Source organism: Mesoplodon bidens (genome assembly GCF_964165515.1).
Source record: "Mesoplodon bidens genome assembly, chromosome: 4".
Classification (NCBI taxonomy): domain Eukaryota; kingdom Metazoa; phylum Chordata; class Mammalia; order Artiodactyla; family Ziphiidae; genus Mesoplodon; species Mesoplodon bidens.
The window spans coordinates 116214352-116234282 of record NC_138160.1 but is presented as its reverse complement, the minus strand read 5'-3'; the positions used below and the strand labels follow the sequence as shown (position 1 = coordinate 116234282).

At 40.0% G+C, this 19931-nt stretch overlaps 1 protein-coding gene across 14 annotated transcripts in view; it reads right to left on the bottom strand.

Moving 5' to 3' along the window:
* Nucleotides 1-19931, bottom strand: part of LOC308616704 (uncharacterized protein) — a 469470-nt gene that overhangs the window by 102947 nt on the left and 346592 nt on the right. For 11 of the 14 annotated variants that reach the window (XM_081233063.1, XM_081233051.1, XM_081233060.1 and 8 more), the window contains 2 exons: nucleotides 5827-6117; nucleotides 5334-5476 (listed from right to left, as the gene is read on the bottom strand). The exons of the other annotated variants lie outside the window; for them this stretch is intronic. The gene's annotated coding sequence lies outside the window, so the exon portion shown is untranslated. The remainder of the gene's footprint in view (nucleotides 1-5333; nucleotides 5477-5826; nucleotides 6118-19931) is intronic. 14 annotated transcript variants of the gene reach the window in all.

Sequence of the window (19931 nt, the reverse complement as noted above, 5' to 3'; positions counted from 1 at the left end):
CCTCAGTCTGTTGTAGAGGTCAGGTGAAGAATGATTTAAATTCAACAAATGATTATTGAGTTCCCTTCATCCACGCCCTGTATTAAGCACTGGGGATACAAGGCAGATGTCTACAATAGAAGACTGACAAATGGGCTAAGCAATTTGAGTTTATTTTCCTCCCTTATGATGAGTTAATGCAGTGATTCTCAAACCTGGTTGTGCAGCAGAACCACCTAGGGAACATGATTTATGTATTTGTTTATCTATGCATTAGTTTTGAATTTAATTTTGTGGGAATAAATAATATGTTCACTGGATATAAAGCCAAAAGACTGAAAAAGGTATACAGGGAAAAGTATCTCTTACACCACTATTCCAGTCGCCCAGTTTCCCTCCCTGGATACCTTGCCAATTTATTTGACATCACTGGAGAATAGCTTAACTCTGCCTGTCTCTTTCCCCATAGCAAAGTTACTTTCTAACAGAGAGGAAAGGTGATTGGGAGTTTGGGAGGGCACCTGGGGAGTCTGCCCAAGCCAAGCACAAACTAGGAAGCCAGGCTGCAGTGACAGAGGTCAGGCCTGTGTCTACAAGATCTAGGCAAGACCAGAAACGGACCTCCTGAAGGTATATGGAAACAGGAGCTCCTGGTCGCTGGTCTTGCTAAGTAGCCGGCTCCCCACAAAGTCCTCAAGGTCTGTCCCTACTAAACCCCTCAGAGTCCAGTGCCACACATTCTTCCATCCTTCTTAAACATGGGAGTGTAAATGCATCCATATCTGTCACTGTTTGGCTATTCTGTGCTAGAATGTGGACATCAAGCATGATAGTAGAGCCTTGCAGATTAGAGCCAACATGTGTTCTCTCTTTTAATAATAATAATACAATATGTGCCTCCTGTGTACACAGATCAGTGTATGCAGTATCTCTTTTAGTCCTCACACATCCCTGCAACATAGATACCATAATTACACAGGAGGCAGTATATAATAGAGGTTAAAAATATGGTGTGTAGAGACAGGTTGCTAGATGCAAGTTCCTGCTCCTCTACGTGCAAATGTGGAAACTTGGGCAAGTTAGTTAAACCCCTGGTGCTTCAATCTCCTCATTTAAAAGGGATAAGATGTATGTAACACATTCTGTACAGTGCCCAGAACATGGTTTACACTCAATTCACGTTACATTATTATTTTTGGATGGAAAAATATCAACACCTCTTTTGACATCCAAGATACCAGAAGCCAGATGAAATAACACTAAGCCAGGGCACCAGAAATCAGTATCAAAGACAAGATATAACAAATAGAATTCAACAGCACATTAAACAGATCATAATCATGATTAAGCTGTATTTATCCCAGGGATGCAACATATGTAAGTCAATAAATGTAATATGCCACATTAATAGAATGAAAGATAAAACTTACAAGCATCTCAACAGATGAAAAAATATTTGATAAAATTTAACTTGTTTTCATGATAAAAATTCTCTACAAATTAGATATAGAAGAAATGTACCTCAACATAATAAAGGCCAAATATGATAAGCCCACAGCTGACATCATACTTAATGATGAAAAGCTGAAATCTTTTCCTCTGAGATCAGGAAGAAGACGAGGATGACCACTATTGCCACTTCTATTCAACACAGTACTGGAAGTCCCAGCCAGAGCAATTAGGCAAGAAAATAAAAGGCAACCAAACTGCAAAGGAAGAAGTAAAATTGTCTCTGTTTGCAGATGACATAATCTTATGCATATAAGACCCTAATGACTCTACCAAAAAACTGTTAGAACTAATAAATGAATTTAACAAAGTTGCAGGATACAAAATCAATACACACAAGTCAGGTGCATTTCTATACAATAACAATTAACTATCAGAAAGAGAAATTAAGAAAATAATCCATTTACTATAGTATCAAAAACAATAAACTACTTAGAAATAAATGTTCTTTCACCAAGAAGGTGAAAGATCTGAACACTAAAAACTATTAAGATACTGATGAAAGAAACTGAAGAAGACATAAATAAATAGAAAGATATTCCCATATTCATGGACTAGAAGAATTAACATCGTTAAAATGTCCATACTACTCAAAGCAATATAAAGATTCAATTCAAGCCCTATCAAAATTCCACTGATATTTTCACAGACATAGAAAAAAACTATCCTAAAATTTGTACGGAACTAGAAAAGACTCCAAAGAGCCAAAGCAGTCTTGAGAAAGAACAAACGTGGATGCATTACACGTTCTGACTTTAAACTATATTACAAAGCTATAGTAATCAAAACAGTATAGTACTGGCATAAAACCAGATACACAGACCAATATAACAGAATAGAGAGCCCAGGAAAAAAGCCACACATAAATGGTGAACTACTCTTGGACAAGGGTGCCAAGAACATATAATAGGGAAAGGATGGTCTCTTCAATAAATGGTGTTGAGAAAACTGGATATCCACATACAAAAGAATGGCATCAGACCACTATCTTACACCACTCACAAAAATTAATTTGAAATGGATTAAAGATTTAAACACAGTACTCTCCTCCATCCATGGTCTTGCTTTTTATGGTTTGTTACCAACAGTCAACCACAGTCTGAAAATATTAAATGGAAAATTCCAGAAATAAACAATTCATAAGTTCTAAATTCCATGCTCTTCTGAGTAGCATTATAAAGTCTCATGTTATCTTGCTCCATCCTACCTGGGATCCGCAACCATCTACACGGTCTCCTCCTGACATCCAACCATCAACATCATCATGGCTCAGTGATCCAAAAACATCCAAAGATATATTGTCAGAAGATCAATAGTAGCCCAACACCATGTCACAATGCCTATGTAATTCATCTCATTTTTTCTTATCACATAGGCATTTTATCATTCCACATCATCACAAGAAGAAGAAGAGTATCATACAATAAGACATTTTGCTAGAGAGAGATCACATTCACATAACATTTATCACAGTATACTGTTATAATTGTTCTATTTTATTATTATTATTGTTAATCTCTTACTGTGCCTAATTTATAAATTAAACTTTATTATAGGTATCTATGTATAGAAAGAAATGTAGCATATACAGGGTTTGATATTATCCATGGTTTTAGACATCCACTGGGGATCTTAAAATGCATCCCCCATGGATAATGGGGGACTACTGTATAAGACCTGAAATTGAAAAACTCTTAGAAGAAAACATAGGAAAAAAGTTCCTTGACATAGGCCATGGCAATAAATTTTTTGGATATGATACCAAAATCACAGGCAACAAAAAGAAAAATAAGTGGGACTACAACCAACTAAAAGCTTGTGCACAGCAAAGGAAATAATTGACAAAATGGAAAGCTAACCTATGGAATAGGAGAAAATATATTCAAACCATACATCTAATAATGGGTTAATATCCAAAATATATAATAAACTTATACAACTCAACAGCAAACAAACAAAATAATTCAATATAAAAATGAGCAAAGGACCCAAGTAGACTTTTTCCCAAAGAAGACATCAAATGGCTAGCACATACATGAAAAGGTGCTCAACGTCACTAATCATCAGGGAAATGCAAATCAAAACCACAATGAGTTATCACCTCACATCTGTTAGTATGGCTCTTATAAAAAAGACAAAGGTAAGTGTTGCCAAGGATGTGAAGAAAAGGGAAACTTTCTGCACTGTTGATGTGAATGTAAATTGGTACAGCCTTTATGGAAAACAGTATGAAGTTTGCTCAAAAATTTTTAAATGACACTATCATTTGATCCAGTAATCCCACTGGTGGGTGTATTTCTGAAGAAAATGAAATCAGTATCTCAAAGAGATATCTGCACTCCCATGTTCACTGAAGCATCATTCACAATAGCCAAGAGATAGGCAACCCAAGTGTCCATCAATAGATGAATGGATAAAGAAGATGTAGTGTGAACAGAAAGAGAGAGAATGGAATATTATTCAGCCATGATAAAGAAGGAAATCTTGCCATTTGCAACAAAATGGATGAACCAAGAGGACATCATGCTAAGCAAAATAAGCCAGATAGAAAAAGACAAACATTCTATGATCTCACTTATATGTGTAATCCAAAAAAAAAAAGAAGGTCAAACTCATAGAAATGGAGAGTAGAGAATAAAATGGTGGTTACCAGGGGCTAGAGGTTGGGGAAGAGGCTGCTCAAAGGGTCCAATCCTTCAGTTATAAGAGGAATAAGTTCTAGGGATCTAATGTACAGCATGGTGATTATAGTTAATAATAATACATACTTAAAATTGCTAAAAGAGCAGATATTAAGTGTTCTCAACACACACACACACACAAAAGGGTGGAAGTAACTATGTGAGATGATGGATGTGATAATTAACCTGATTGTGATAAGCATTTCACAAAATTTATGTATGTTAAATCATCACATTGTACACTTGAAAGTATATAATTTTATTTGTCAATTATACCTCAATAAAGCTGAGAGGAAAAATGAATGTTTTGAAAGGCTCTCAAATAATCATCTTGCCCATTTATTCCCTAGGGTCCTAGGATTATAAGGATTCATGCACTGAATTTAGAGCATCACAGACCCAGGAGGAACCTCAAAGAGATGGTCAATCAGTCCAGGACCTTTGTCTTAAAAGGACAGAACGCCAAGTTCCAGGGACAGGGGACAGACTTAACCAAGTCAAAACCAAAATTGTCATCAGTCACAGCTGCCACCTTTCCAGTCCTCAAACAGAGCCCCACACACCCTAGGGCTTCAGCATACCCTACTCCTGTATTAGTTGCTAGGACTGCCAAAACAAAATACCACCCACTGGGTGGCTTAAGCAACAGAAATCTGTCTCACAGTTCTGGGGGCTATAAGTCCAATATCAAGGTGTTGGCAGTGTTGATTTCCTGAGGCCTCTCTCCTTGGCTTGCAAGTGAATGTCTCACATGATCTGTGAGCCTGCACCCCTGGTATCTTTTTGTGTATCATAATTTCCTCTTCTTAGAATAACACCTATCACATTGGATTAGTGTTCATTCTAATGGCCTCATTTTAACTTACCCCTTTAAAGTCTCTATGTCCAAATCCAGTCACATGCTGAGGTACTGGGGTCTAGGCCTTCAACATATGAATCAGAGAGAGGGACACAAATCAGCCCATAATGACTTCCTATGTCAGGAATGCTTTTCCTGTTCACTAACTCCTAATCATCTTCTGGATTCCAACTTAAATATTACTTCCTTAAAGAAGCCCATCCTGACAGCCTCCTCACTCTCCAACGACAAGCTCTAGCCCCTTTTTAGGCACATTTTTGGTACCCTTTTACTTCTACTTGTCATTACTGTTACCAAAGAAATACCTGTGTAATTAGCTGATTAGCTTTTGCCTTCCTCCATGAGACTTTCATCTTCCACAGGGCGGGGATCTGGCTGGTCCTAGTCACTGCCGCATCCTTAGAGCTTAGCCAGGCCCTGGCACAGGTAGCAACCCAGCAAATGTTTGCTGAATAAACAAGTAAATGAATACGGCTTTAAGGAAGTAATTAAAATCACAGAACCCTCTTTGGCATTATTATTTTCAAACTATTCCTATGTTTTCTCACTTTTGCTCATAATGCTGTAAAATCCTCCTCGTGCCCCAAAGCCGAACTCAAACAGCACCCCCCCTTCATTCTCCTTACCCAAAGCACAATCAATTCTTTCTTCCTCAGAAATCCTGTAGCATGTTATTCATGCAATTGGTCTCATGCTTAACCATGGCTTATTAAGGGTAGGCTGTTAACAGGCTTATCCCCCAAACACACTTTGCCTGAGCTATGACAGCCTTGAAGATAAGGACAGAGTTTCATTTACCTCTAAATCCCCGGCACACAGCATAATGCCTTGCATAATGAAGAGCTGATGCTTTTTAGTAAGGAAGACATGACTACAGCCCAACTAGCATGAATGGAGTCAGTAGGCTGTGCAGTCTTCATGATTCCAGAATCACGAGGGAGGCCCTTGGTTGCTCTGCCACCCTTCAGGCTTCAGCGGGTCTGGGTGAGGCTCTGCTCCCTGCATTTCCCAGAAACAGCTTGTGGAATGGGCTCTAGAGTAGGAAGGACTCGAAGTGTCCAAATACATCAAGTCTCTGAGACCATTTTCCTAAAAAGGGAAAAAAAAAACCAAGAGAAGAAGAAATCAAGCTTGTGAACCCTCTGAAATTTAATTTAAATTCTGACAAGCATTGGCACTGGTTCTTTGGCAGGGTTACACAGACTGGAGCACAAACAACTGAACCAGCCTGGAGAACAGGGAGGGGGCAGGGACCCAGCTAGTCCAATTCCATGTAGTTTCCTATGGCTCAGACTCCTCATCTATGAAAATGGAGTAATTACATCTGCATCATACTTCACAGCAGCATGGTGAGATGCAGATGAGACATCATAAGGAGAGAGCTCTTAGAAGGTTAGCGAGCTTTTCCAGGTGTGGAGGTCCTGGTTTAGCTTCAGAGCAGTTGATGAATGAAGACAAGAAAATCAGGTTTCCATATAGAAGGACATATCCAGGTTTGACTGGCAGTGATACCCACCCCACCAAGAGCTACCTGATGCAGTAGAGTATTCAGAGGTTTGCAGAGAGCCTGGTTATTGTAAAACTTGAGGATCCATCCTTCCAATTCTCTGTCTCCAAACGTGCAGGTACCTCTGCCTCTGATTACCTTCACCTCCTAATGAAAAGCATTCTGTCCTACACCACTCCCCTTATCTCAACTTACAGATAGAGATGGGGACAGCATGCCACTTGGTTAAATTAATGGCTTCTGGGGTCACTCAGGCCAGAGTTCAAATCCCAGATCTGCTGTGTACAAGCTCTGTGATCTACAGAAAGTATCTGATTTTCAGTCTCCTCTTCTTAATATGATAAAATTAATAGTAGATACCTGGTCAGATTGCCAGAAAGCTTAAATCAGATACTGCAAGCCCTGGGAGCTGCACAGGGTCTGACAAGTAGTAAGTGCTCAAGAAACAAGAGTCCTGTTGTAATATTGTAACCTCAGCTAGGGTCAAATGCTTTCTCTCCTTCCAGATTTGTTTTATCAGTCCATTATATCTTCTCCATTCCTCCTCCTTGCACCTTCTTTCTCAACCCAGAATGAACCCAATTCAGCCTCTGAATGACATTTCTTATTGAATCTCCTGTCCTGAGCACTGAGCAACTTGCGCAATAGATACATTTCTCAGACCATCTGAAGCTAAAGGATGATAAAAACAAATTCCCCTCCCTCTTAGAGTAGGGGTACCTGACAGTGAAGGAACTTCATTATAGACACCCCAAGTACCAGCAGATGCCTACTTTTCTCTTCCGTCCACACCCAAGCAAACCCAGATGCTTTTCCTTTGTAAACCATGCTCAGAAAATGCATAGTCAGGATGTAGGAGCTTTTAGCTCATAGTTCTCAACAAATTCCCAACTCAAGATTCTTTTATTTTTCTTAGGTAAGCAGCGTAGCTATTAGCTGCAGGATATGTAAAGGGCATGGAGAGTTACTGAAGCATTGAGTTGAGAAGTGCAAATGTCAAAGGCAAAAAGAAGACTGTAAATATAGTCACAGACTTGAAAGTACAGGCAGCAAAAATAGGTGTAGGATAAAATGTCCTTGGAAAATAGCTAAGATGCTGATTCAGAGTGTGGTCACTGACAATGGGCATCGGTACCTATAAGTCTCTTCCCGTATCCTGGCACATGGGAGGAGCTCAACAAAAACTAATTGAATGAATGAATGAATGGTAGACAAAATGCATATTTATTTTAATGATATAACTGGAATGGTGAAGCTGAAAGAGTTTAAAAGTTATGTTCTCACCTCAAGCTCTTTCTTTCATGATATATGAATTCTACGTCATTCTCCTTTTTTACTATTTTATCAAATGCCTCTCTGCTTCTAGTTAGCATGACTATCACGATGGCTGGCTCAAGACAATGCACTAATAAGGTCTGGAGTTTTGTACACTTTATGCTGTAATGACCTCAGAATGCCTCACTCCCCTACAAGATCATAACCAGTCTCAAATGCTAGAAGATGATCTAGGCTCCCATTTCTCTATTCATCTCCACCCCCTTGTAACTGTGACATGTGTTCAGATACACCATACTATTGTATTTCTATATAAAATCACCCCAGTCTCAGGTTTTATTCCATTAAACCTCTTCACCCATCTCACCTTGTTCTGCTCTTTCATATCTATGGGCTCTACCTATAGAGCCTCTTTCTTCCTGGTCCTCATATACTCACGTATTGAGTGTACTGAGTACACTCCACGTACCGATCTCTACTGAGTGTCAACATGACTCAGGCTTCCACACCATCAATGCTTGTCCCGAGTGTACTGCTCCTAGAAACTGCTTCTTCTTGAAGCTGTCAATGATGTTTCAATGACTAAATGCGCTTTACTGATTATGAACCAAAAAGGCAATATTTTCTTCCACGCTTGTCAATTAACAATACTATCTTTTTATTAGGAATCCCTGAATATTGCAAACCATTGTAGAGGCAGTTGAAAAGTGAAACTGCTCAGACCCAATAAAGGGCTGACTTGTCTGCCGATGTGAGATGAAGTTTTTCTGGCTAGATGATGTTCTCTCTTGCTCACTCTCTCTCTCTGTCTCTCTCTGTAGGATGAGATAAGATCATAGGATTTTTAAAATTTTAATGTATCTTCCTCTAGCAGTGATAGATAGGTTCTTTGCCTGTCACACTGTGTAAATTTATGGTCATCTTGGCTATGATCCTTAAAAGGAAATGTGGTACAATGGAATACTACACAGAACAAAATAGAATAAACTAGTGCTACATACAACATGCATGAATCTCACAGAAATAATATTAAACAAAACAAACCGGAAACAAAGGAATACACACTCATGATTCCATGGTTACAAAGCTTAAGGACAGGCAAAACAAATATATAGTGATAGAAGTTAGAATACGGTTACCTCTGAAGAGGTTATTGGCTAAAAGGGGGCACAATGAAGCTTTCTGGGGGTGCTGGAAATGTTCTGTATCTTGATCTTGATGGTGGTTACACAGATGTATACATATGGAAACATTTACCAGATTGTTCACAGAAGATTTATATGCTTAACTATATACATGTTATGCCTCAATTAAGAAGTTAAAAACAAAAATTTGCAACACAGACACTTGATAATTAAATCACAGGGACACCACAAAATGAGACATCTCCAAGATAAAATCCAGAATTTAGCTTTCAGATTTGTCTTCCAGGTGGAAAGGGTGCTTACTTCGGATAACTACCATATACTGTGGTTATTAGCCAAAATGGATGTACTGACTGTCCCCTATGGAATTAATTCTGGGGAGATTACTAAGCCTTATAAAGTAGCTCTTTTTCCTTCTCAAAACAATCACAGTGCATTGCTGACAACATTCTCAGGGTAAACTGCATCAGGAACAAGTGACATTAGAGGCATCTTAATTCACATTTCCACTCACAGAACACTATTTCTAACTTTGATTTATTTCAAACTCAAAGAAATGTTTTGTTTTGTTTTTTTAAATAACAAGAACTTATATTTCTGGTAATGTCGACCCAATCTGAAAAAGAATCCATCTGGAAAAACTGCATTAGCTGTAAAAATGACATTTCAATATTCAGAATGCAGTTGGCTCAAGAGGAAGATTCCCTCTGTGGCCACATGTAGGCTGTGTAGTTTTCAAACTTCAGCCTTTTGGAACTTCTGAAATCCATTTAGTCTGGAAATTACTAGGGTCTAGTTCAATCAAAAAATAAGCCTACGGGGCTTCCCTGGTGGCACAGTGGTTGGGAGTCCGCCTGCCGATGCAGGGGACACGGGTTCGTGCCCCGGTCTGGGAAGATCCCACATGCCACAGAGCGGCTGGGCCTGTGAGCCATGGCTACTGAGCCTGCACGTCCGGAGCCTGTGCTCCGCACAGGGAGAGGCCACAACAGTGAGAGGCCCGTGTACTGCAAAAAAAAAAAAAAAAAAAAAGCCTGGGTTGCTAAAGAGTACAAAAGCCACCATAGGAAAAAAATAAATTTTGGAAGGCTTTACATAGCTCTCAGTGTTGAAATCTGAAAGCTCACTTTCCATGAAAGGCAGCAGCTACCGTAGGAGGACATTCCCAGGCACCCCTCTTGGATAGCTGTGCCTACGTGGGCAGCTGTTCTCAGAGGTCATGTCGTTTAGCACACTGGGACATGGAATACTTAGTACCTTGTTTTCCATAATATTCGGTCCAATTCAAGTGACACTTTCCTTTAGTACTCACCATGGTGTGGTGGGAAGAGTACTGCAGGCTTCAGCTCAAATCTCATCTCTACCACATATTACTATCTGTGCCCTACAATTCAACATTGCTTCCTCATTTATAAAAAGTGCTGATATTCATACTTTTTTCAAAATTTCTGTGAACATCAGTGATTAAGGTAGAGTCTGTCTCTTGGAAAGTATTCAATAATTTCTAGCTAGTGATATTATTACACAAACAGGCATAATGAACTGTAGCAACCTCTAAGTATTGTTGATAGAAATAAGGATGAGTGGGTACTAATCTTTCAGTCAGATGGGCCACATTCAACAACTATCATTCATTGAGTATGACCTAAAAACCACTGTAGAGGTCACAAAGGCGATTCACTCAAACTCCCATGAGGAACCCACAGCCAAGGGGATGAGAAAGATGTGGTGTTAGCTATACCTAGTACAATGCCTGGCACATAAACATGCTCAACTATATTTACTGAATGACTTCCTCTATCATTCTTCTATTTGCTCTTTAATCTATTTCTGCTCTAATCTTATTTGCTGCTTTGAGTTACATTGCTCTTCATTTCCTAGTTTCTTAAGATGAAAGTTTAGGTTACTAATTTGATATCTATATCCTTTTTAAAAAATACAGTCATCAACAGCTATACATTTCCCATAAATACTGCTTTAACTGCAGCCTGTACGTTTTGGTATGTTGTGTTTTCATTTTCGTTCATCTCAAACTATATTCTGATTTCCTTTATTCTCAGACTGGATAACTCAACTGACCTAGAGTCATTCTAAATATTTGGTATTGAGGACTTAGCATCATTAGTTCCGGAGATTTTCAAGAAAAGTGTAGATAACTTATCTCTGAAGTCTTACCCACCTCAAGTTTTTCAAGTCCTTTTCTCAGTGATGTTTTGTTTTCCAGTCACATCTTTTACGATACCTCATTATACAAGGAAAATAAAATTTGCCTTGAGTGCAGCTTTATAAAGACTAACACATTACCCATTAGTTGCAAAGAACAGAGCTTTTGCAAGTTTGCAGGAAAATATTTGCCAACACTCACTTCCATTTTTCTTGCTGTTTCTCCTGCTAGAAGATCCATGTCCATCTCTCTGCACATCTCAATGGTTTTATTACCACCCTGGCAACTGTGCTCAGAGAGCAGCTTACTGGTTCCCACCAGCCCTTTAATCCAGTAGGCTGTTTACTCTCTCTTATTTCTTAGTAATCAGATTGTCAAACAAGAACTGACTTACCCTGTGCTCTTCAGCCTCCTTCCCAAAAACCTTCCTTCATTTTAGCATCAATCGAGTGCTGCTTCTGTGTGCTCTGTATTCCGTTATTCTCATTACTAGTAGCTTTGTGGATCATGAGATTTGGGCCACTCTTACCCAACATCCTTTGAATTAATTTTTAAAAAAGCATTTTCCAGATGACTGTATTTGCATCTCTCTGATGATAAATATCTCCAGCAGAGATGACCTGAAGGGGTCCTGTTTTTGTACCAACCCATTGCGTGAAGCACTCAAGCACTGTGTTTGCAATTACTGAGCAGTTACAACCTATTACTGCAGAGTTATTCTGTTCTGCAAATTCTATGGGAGGATAGTAATCAAAGAAAATAGAAGAAAGGAAGAGGCAGGGTATGAGTTGGGAGAAACATTTTTTAAATACTCAAAGAACTGTATAAGAAATACAAATAAATTTTGCCTTTGAAATGTAGTTTATAAGAACTGAAGACAAAATTTTCTTTGTCCTTTAGAAAAGAAACATGCACATTTATATACTAACCAAACACTGATCAAATCTAAAGGGGATCCTCCCACAACTACTATAACAAATCTGAAGAGAAAGAAAAGCCTAATGTGCTTATAAGGAAAGATCATTAAAAATATATACATATATATGTTAAAGAAAGATCAAAAGATAAGCTCTTGATATGACCCTAACATTAATAAGGTCTCCCTCCTATTTTATCTGATGCCAAATTACTTTCTCACTAAGTAAAGGATTTTTGCAATAAATTTTTCCCTCCTTAGGGAACAAAGCTCAGCTACCACTGACATCTTGAAAGTTCTCTCTGCTCTGTAAACCAATGGTAAACACCTTGGCTTTTGTAGATCCCAGGCAACATTGTGACCAGGGCTTAGTAACAGTCACTTCCATCATAAACTTATAAATCTGTACCAAAAAAAAAAGCATGAGGAGAAGATACTTTCCTGCAGGATATATAAAGATAGTACTGAATGGTATGCTCATATGTTACAGTGCTAGAAAAGCCAGACCATGACTACAGATGGTTTAGCATCCTCGAAAAGGCCGCTCTTTACTCCTTACAAAATAGAGCTCTTAAACATTCCATTCACATTTGATACCCTCTGTATGTCTCAGAAAATGTACATCTGGGTTTTCTCCAGCCAAACATTTATAGTAGGAGCATAGTGACAGAAACAGTTCCTCCAACATTCTTATACTCATCATGTAGTGGACAAGTCCACCAGCAACCATGTTAAGTAGTTTGGAGCTTTCCCCACCTTTTAACTCAGTGTACAGAAAAGTGTTTTAGGCCAACTTCCACAGATTGAACATTACTTCTATTTTTTAAATTAAACCTTATTTTGAAATAATTGTAGATTCACATGCAGTTGAGAGATCCTGTCTACACTTTACCCACATCTTGCCAAGTCAGGGTATGGACATTGATCCAGTCAAGCTAGGGAATATTTCCATCACCATAAGGATCCCTCATATTGCCCTTTTGGAACCACACTCACCTCCTTGCTCCCTACTTTCCCTGACCCCTGACTTCTTCTATTTTGATACTTATATAGCCTTGTATTCACTCATCCATTCACTCAATCATTTATTAAGTGAACGAATATTTATTGAACCTTTACATGCCAAGTACTGAAGATACAATAATGTACAAAAATCAGATGTGATTGAAATTCACAATCTAGTAGGTGAGGCAGATACTAACCAAACAAGTCTTCAAATAAATGTAAAGTTTAAAAATGTGATAAATGCCACAGTTAGGCAGTAAGTACTACGAAGCCATTACAGTGAGATTTAACGGGGAGGAGGACAGAGTAAGCTTCCCAGAGGAAGCAAGGACTAGGCTGATTATTTGAAGATGAGTTGAAATAACTGAACGAAAAGGTTGTACTGAGCATTCCAGGCAGAAGGAATAGATGCAAAGGAGAGCAGGCCCAGGATAACTACAACACAGCCTTCTCACCAGATTTCCACACTTTAAGTATTCCTCTCACTCCCACTTTTTAATCTCATAGTGGAGAATTTTGTGGAAGTTATAGCAGAATCTTAGAACAGGGGCACAGAGAGCAAAAGTAAGACAGCAAAGCCCATTAAAGAAATTATTACCAATCTCTGTGTAGGGTCTAATTTGTGAGACCAAGCCACTGTCCATCGAATATGTTCCTGCCTCTTCTAGAAGAGAATTTCCAGTAGAGCGAACCCTGGTGCTTACTATTGAGAAGTTGTCTTTCACAGTCTGAGCTTTGCCTGAATTTAATGGGGGAGATTTAATATTTAAGAAATGTCAAGTGCCTTAAACAACATAATGGCTTTTGACCCTACAGTCCCATAAGAATATGTCCTAAGGAAAAAGCCAGAAATATAAAAGAAAATTTATACATAACCTTTTTCATTCCATTGTTATTTACTAGATTAAAAACAAGATAGTATCCATGATAATGTCAAACAACAGGGCACTGATTAAATGATTATGGAATATGCATATGACATAGTATCACTGCAGCATTTCACAGTTATATTTCCAAAGATTTTATAATAGCATTGAAAAATACTCCTGATCTAAGTTTAAGCAAAACAAGCCAAACAACAAAAATCATGATAAAAATCTGTATACATGTATAATTCCAGTAATACTAAAGACAAGAAAAAAGAGCCAGCCAATGACAGAATGACAGTGGTTATTTCTAGGTGGTGGGGTCTTAAATAATTTTTATTTTCTTGTTTAGACTTTTATTTATTTGTGCATTTATTTATTTGATATTCGGAAAACAATCCATAGACTATTACATATTTTTAAAAGCCAGCAATATGACAGGTGGAAGGAATCATAACAGGGGTTTTAGCTTCACTTTTGACTTAACTAAATTTGTGATTTTAGAATAGCCTCATAGTCTTGGCTTCCTCACTCAGACTCAGAAATTGCCCTGGCTTTCTCACAGAAGTGGGAATAAAGAAAGGAATTACAAGTAAGAATCCTCCATATAATAAAAATGTGAAGCTTCAAAAGCAGCATCAATGACAGCATACTGCTCGCTAAGTGTCACAAGGTACAAAAATTAAGTGACTTTCTAAGAATCCTGCCTCAGATTCTTTGGCATCTGAAATGAAAAACTAGAGGAAGCATAGAAATGCAGTAGGTAAATAAATAATGTATCACTGTAGTCATTTTAAGGCTGACATTCCTTCACAGTTGGCAATAATGATCTCTGATCCCTCTATGTATCCTTGAACTTTCTGTCCAGTGTGGAGGCTCTGTTCGATGATTTAATTTATTCACATTTTGGTTTTAAAGCATCACCTTAGTAAATTTTCAAGATTCTCAGGCAGGTGGGTAGAACGTTCCTTTTTTTTTTAAGATGACTATTTAACGGCTCAAACATGTTTCCAGCTGAATTCAAAACTTCATTTGTGCTACAGAACCATGGCATGCATACCTCATTTAATAGGATAGCTAGATGCTATAGATTTCTGAAGGAAACGGGTTTAAAGAATTTCACTATATATGCTTAGAAGCCATAGAAGTTCCCAGTCTGCTGCTATCATTTTATAGTGATATGGCTATTAGTCCTGCTCTTCTGAGGAGTACCAGCTGTACATACCAATACTTCTACTTGCAGCCAATCTAGTTGCTGGTGTACAAGAGCCCACTGAAAGCACATGTGGTATCTGTAAGCACAACTCTGTGGTTAGGGAGAAGTGCATCCCAGACGAATGTGTGTTCATCTCCCATGATTCAGTGGTAGCCCTGAAACAGCAATCTTCCCCCTGAACTGGGGGAAGAACCAGCTTCAATCTGATCTCAAACATGATACTAAATAAGCAGACCGACCTCTTGAAATAAATGGAATTCCTCATAAGAAGAGCACAGGGGACAAGCACAGGACTTGAGATGCCCCTGTTTCATAGCTGTGGGACCCTCAGTGAGTCATTAACTCCTCTGGGCTTCTAATCCTTGATCTCAAAACAGGAAATGACACACTTCAAAAGTTTGTCATGTAGATAAATGAAATACAGAACATGAAAGCAATCTGTTAATTCACAAGCGCTAATCAGATAACAAGAGGTTGGACAAGGCCAGGGAAAGATGATTATTTTAGAATCAGAAGAGTTTATGCCTTATTAGTTCTTTATAAAATGATGAGCTTGGGGGTTCCTGCTGTTATATATTGAAAATGATCACAAATCTTTACAGTTTTTCCCATCAAGAGATGGAGTCTATTTCTCTACTCCTTGAGTGTAGACCAGTCTTGTGACTTGCTTCGACCAACAAAATATGGCTGAGGTGATACTGTGGGACTTCTGAGCCTACTGTCCTCATAGCTTCCATCCTCACCGTCTTGTAACCCAGCATCCACAAGAAGAAGCTCAAGCTGGCCACCTGGCCTCCTGGAGGATGAGACCATGAGGTGAGAGAGAACCAGCCTTCCCAGCCATCCCCGGTGTCCTAGCTAAAGTCCCCAAGTGACACCAAGTGGAGCAGGAACACGCCACCCCAGTTGAGCCTGATTTCTGAACCAGAGAATCACAGACGAACAGACAAAGATTGTCATTCTAAACTCTTAGGTTTCAGAGTGGCTTGTTATGCAACAAAAGCTACCTGATCCATCTTTCACGTCTCCTCTCTGACAAGAGTGGACTCTGGTGTAAACATCTCATCAAGAACAGCCTGTAAGAACTCAGTAATTTCTACTGGTTTTTGTCAAGATGATTAACAGTCCATTGGAGGAGGAAAAGCAGCTGAGGAAGTTCAGTCAAATTTGAGAGAAATAAAATTTGTTTCTGAGCACAGAAACATCTCTTGTGTCTGAAGGTCAGCTCTGACAATCTTATCATTTCAGAATACAAGAGAAAACTCCTTTTATAGGAGGAAAGATGATGCCACAAAGCCCATGTGCTGAGTGAGATGCATTTTACTCACAACCAAAGCCTTCACTCTGCTTTACACTTAGTTCTAACCAGCTTGACATTATGGTTTCAAAGCTGATAGAAAATTAGAAGAGTGATACAGTGTGCAGACACGTTTAGTGGTGAGAAGTGAGAGAAAACTACTCAAAATCAAGGAAGTAGGGAGGGGGAGAACACTAAAAATTACAGAGGCACTCAAGTAGCACGGCAATTAGTACAGAGGCAAACATCTCCAGGGGGCCTAAGAAATGGGCACTGAGGGCACCGCTGCATTAGAGCTTGATACAGAAATGTAAAACATATCAGTAAATTTTAGAAAAGGTTTTCAACCAAAGAGCATAAACTCAGTTTGGATGCATAGCTGGGTGAGGTTTCAATGAGCTGATCAGCGCAGCCCACACTTTCCTGCAGGGTCCAGCCAGCGTGAGCTGCTCCGGAGACACTGCGTGAGTGCAACCCTGCTGCTCATGCTGCCCACAGCTGGCTCCCTGGCTTACCTGTTTATGGGAGTCTTTTGTTTCTTTCTTCTTCTCTGGGGAATGTTCCCTTAAGCCTGGAAGCCTTCTGGAGAAGGACTAGAAGCAATGGAAATGGTGTTTGTAGAAAGGCCAAAATCAAAAATCCCTTTTCAGATGCCCATCAATCAGACAGGGTCTGAGTTTGGGTTCTTGATTAAAAGCCATAGAAACTTATTTTGGCAAACTTCAGCAGAAAGGGAATTTTCTAGAAGGCAATGGGGACACTTGCAGGATCTAAGTAAAGGCTGAAGGGTTTGGCATGAAATATTCAACTGCAAATTGGGGGACACATGCCCTGGATTTACTACCACAACATGACTGCGCACTATGGAATGCAATAATTCCCCAGAGGAAAGTGGGGTGCTCTTAAGAATGGATTATGTGTGGAGAAAAAACCAAGCAAAAGCCGCACACACTCAGGATGGCATGTTTAGGCCCCGACTGTGTCCAACCTGGAATGCTGAGGAGGGTCCTGGCAGTGCCCACCTACCTCCAGGGCTGGAGATGGTGGATGAAGGTGGACTCTCTTTGCTCACACTGCAACTCAACTGTACACTTAAAAGCCCTCTGTTTGTAAAGCGTGCCTTTCCCTTTGGATCTGATGACTTGGACTAGATGCAGTTTTTCTGTTTTGGTCTCTAGGATGCCTCTGCTCTCAACTCCCCGGCTGCCCCTCCCACAGCCACGGCAGAGGAGGATTTGATCAGATACTGCAGGACTGTGGCAGACGGTCTGTCACACAGGCATCCAGTTCCAGTGAGAGGAAAGGCTTTTATCTCCTTGGCTGCCTTGGCTCACTTGAACCTGGGGGAGTGGCTTTGGGATGAAAAGAGACAACTGGCACAGCAGCTGGATTGACAGCAGAGCATCTGAGAAGGGTCAACGGTTTGCCCGGATTACACAGTGCAATTAAACATACTTACAGTTTTACAGAGCTCAAAACAAATCCCCCTGTTTATTGACCTAGTAGTTGGGGTTTAACAGACCTTAATGAAGCTTCCCGCTGCCTCTGCCAGGTGGTCCTCTTCTCATACCCTAAACTGATTTATTTCTCATTCATTCTTCATACGCTATTCCTCAGGAGCACTGATGGATATAGAATTTTCCCGATTTTATTTAGGTTGAGCCATTCAAAGCAATGGATATAGTCCCTATGACTCTTGTGTATTTAAATACAAATACTACATATACAAATATATACTAAAATACTATACATACAGATAAATACTAAAAATACACACACACACACACACACACACACACACACAAGAACACAATCTTCTCACTTTGGCTCTACCTTTTCATTCTTTTGGGCTTCTGAGACCTCCACTCCAAAAAGGGCTGTAGGTGAGTTGAATATTAAAAAGGAAGAGTATGAAAGTATAAGAATTCCATTTGACAAATGTTCATTTTACCCACGGTGTGTGAGAGATTATGAAAAGCACTGAAGAGGATTTGAACAATGAACTAGACATGTTTCTTCCATTGAGGGCGCTCATGGTATAACGTACAGAATAAGAAAAACAACAACAACAAAATATCAAACACTGATAGGGTACTCACTGTCCCCAAGGCACTCTGCTAAATGGTTTCCTTTACACACAGCAAAGCAGCAAATGTGCTGAAAACAACCTGATGAGGTAAGGAATGCCTGGACTCCTGACCACGATGCTATGCAGCTTCCCTACAGACAGCAAGATGAACAGAGCAACTGGAGAATGAGGGAAGCAACGAGGAAAGGACGATGGGGTGGTGGGAGGGGAACACTTCCCGCTGGAGCAATCAAAACGGTCTTCAAGGAAGAGGCAGCAAATGGCTTGAGTAAGGTTTCAAAAGGTAGAGACGAGGAAGGGTAAATCAGGCACAGTATGAGGACACACCAACACACAGAGACAGCTGCATGGGTTGTGGGACGAACAGCAGGTCCACAGGTGTGGTGGAGCAAAGGCAGGCGAGACTGGAAAGAGAAGTTAAGAAGAGGTTCCGCAGACCCTTAAGAGCTGGCTGGCGAGCTAGGACTCTCCTGAAAGCAAGAGAGATCTTCAAATGTGGAGGACCAGGACCTGAGCGGCACCGTGGGGAGACTGACCCAGCAGCCTGTGTCTGACGGCCAGGCTGGAACAACCAGTGAGGGAGAGAGGTTCCAACCAGACGATGGGGGAGAGACTTGGGGAGAGCAGGAGAGCGCCAGCAGCAGGGCAGTGCAGTGGACTGGCTGGAGAGGTGGGATTCCAAGGGGACTGGAGCCTGAGATGCTGCTAATGAAGAGAGGAAATATGAGAGGAGGAGCAGGTCTGACGGGAAAGAAAACACGTGAGGCCTGCGGTACCAACAGGAAGTGACCGGGAGTTGTTCTTTCTGTACCTGGACATGAAAGTGAGCCCAGGAAGTGCTGCATTTCAGTGAGGAGACGGCTGACGCTGGGAGTGGAATTGGATGCCTAGTGAAACTCCCGTCCTGTAGTTAACATCTACAGTCTCTTGTCCACAATTCTGAAAGGCAAAGAGTTCTGAAAACAAGCCCATTCATTTATTTACTTATTTGTAGTCCCAGGCAACTCACTTGCCACAAAAGACATGAGACATCTTATGATCTCTACTTATCCCACTGAGAGTAAGAAGTTATACATTTTGCTGAAGAAATATTCCTGCGTTTGATCATTGTGTGCTGTCCCAGGCCCCACCGAGGAAGCTACATCATAAAGCATATACAGTACAGACGCCCTGTTACCCTTCTAAAATCCCCCAAATTGTGAATTCTAAAGCACACCTGGCTGCAAGACTTCTAGGGAAGAGATTTTGGGAATGTAACTTACTTTCTGAAAACAGTAAGCGGAGAAATAATTCTATTATCTAATTCTGAGGGCTAACTCTGTGCTCAGAACACTTCTAAGTACTTTATTTTAATTTTCATAATAATCGTCCAAAGTGAGAACCATGATCACCTTTATTCTACAGATAAAGGATCTGAGGGTCA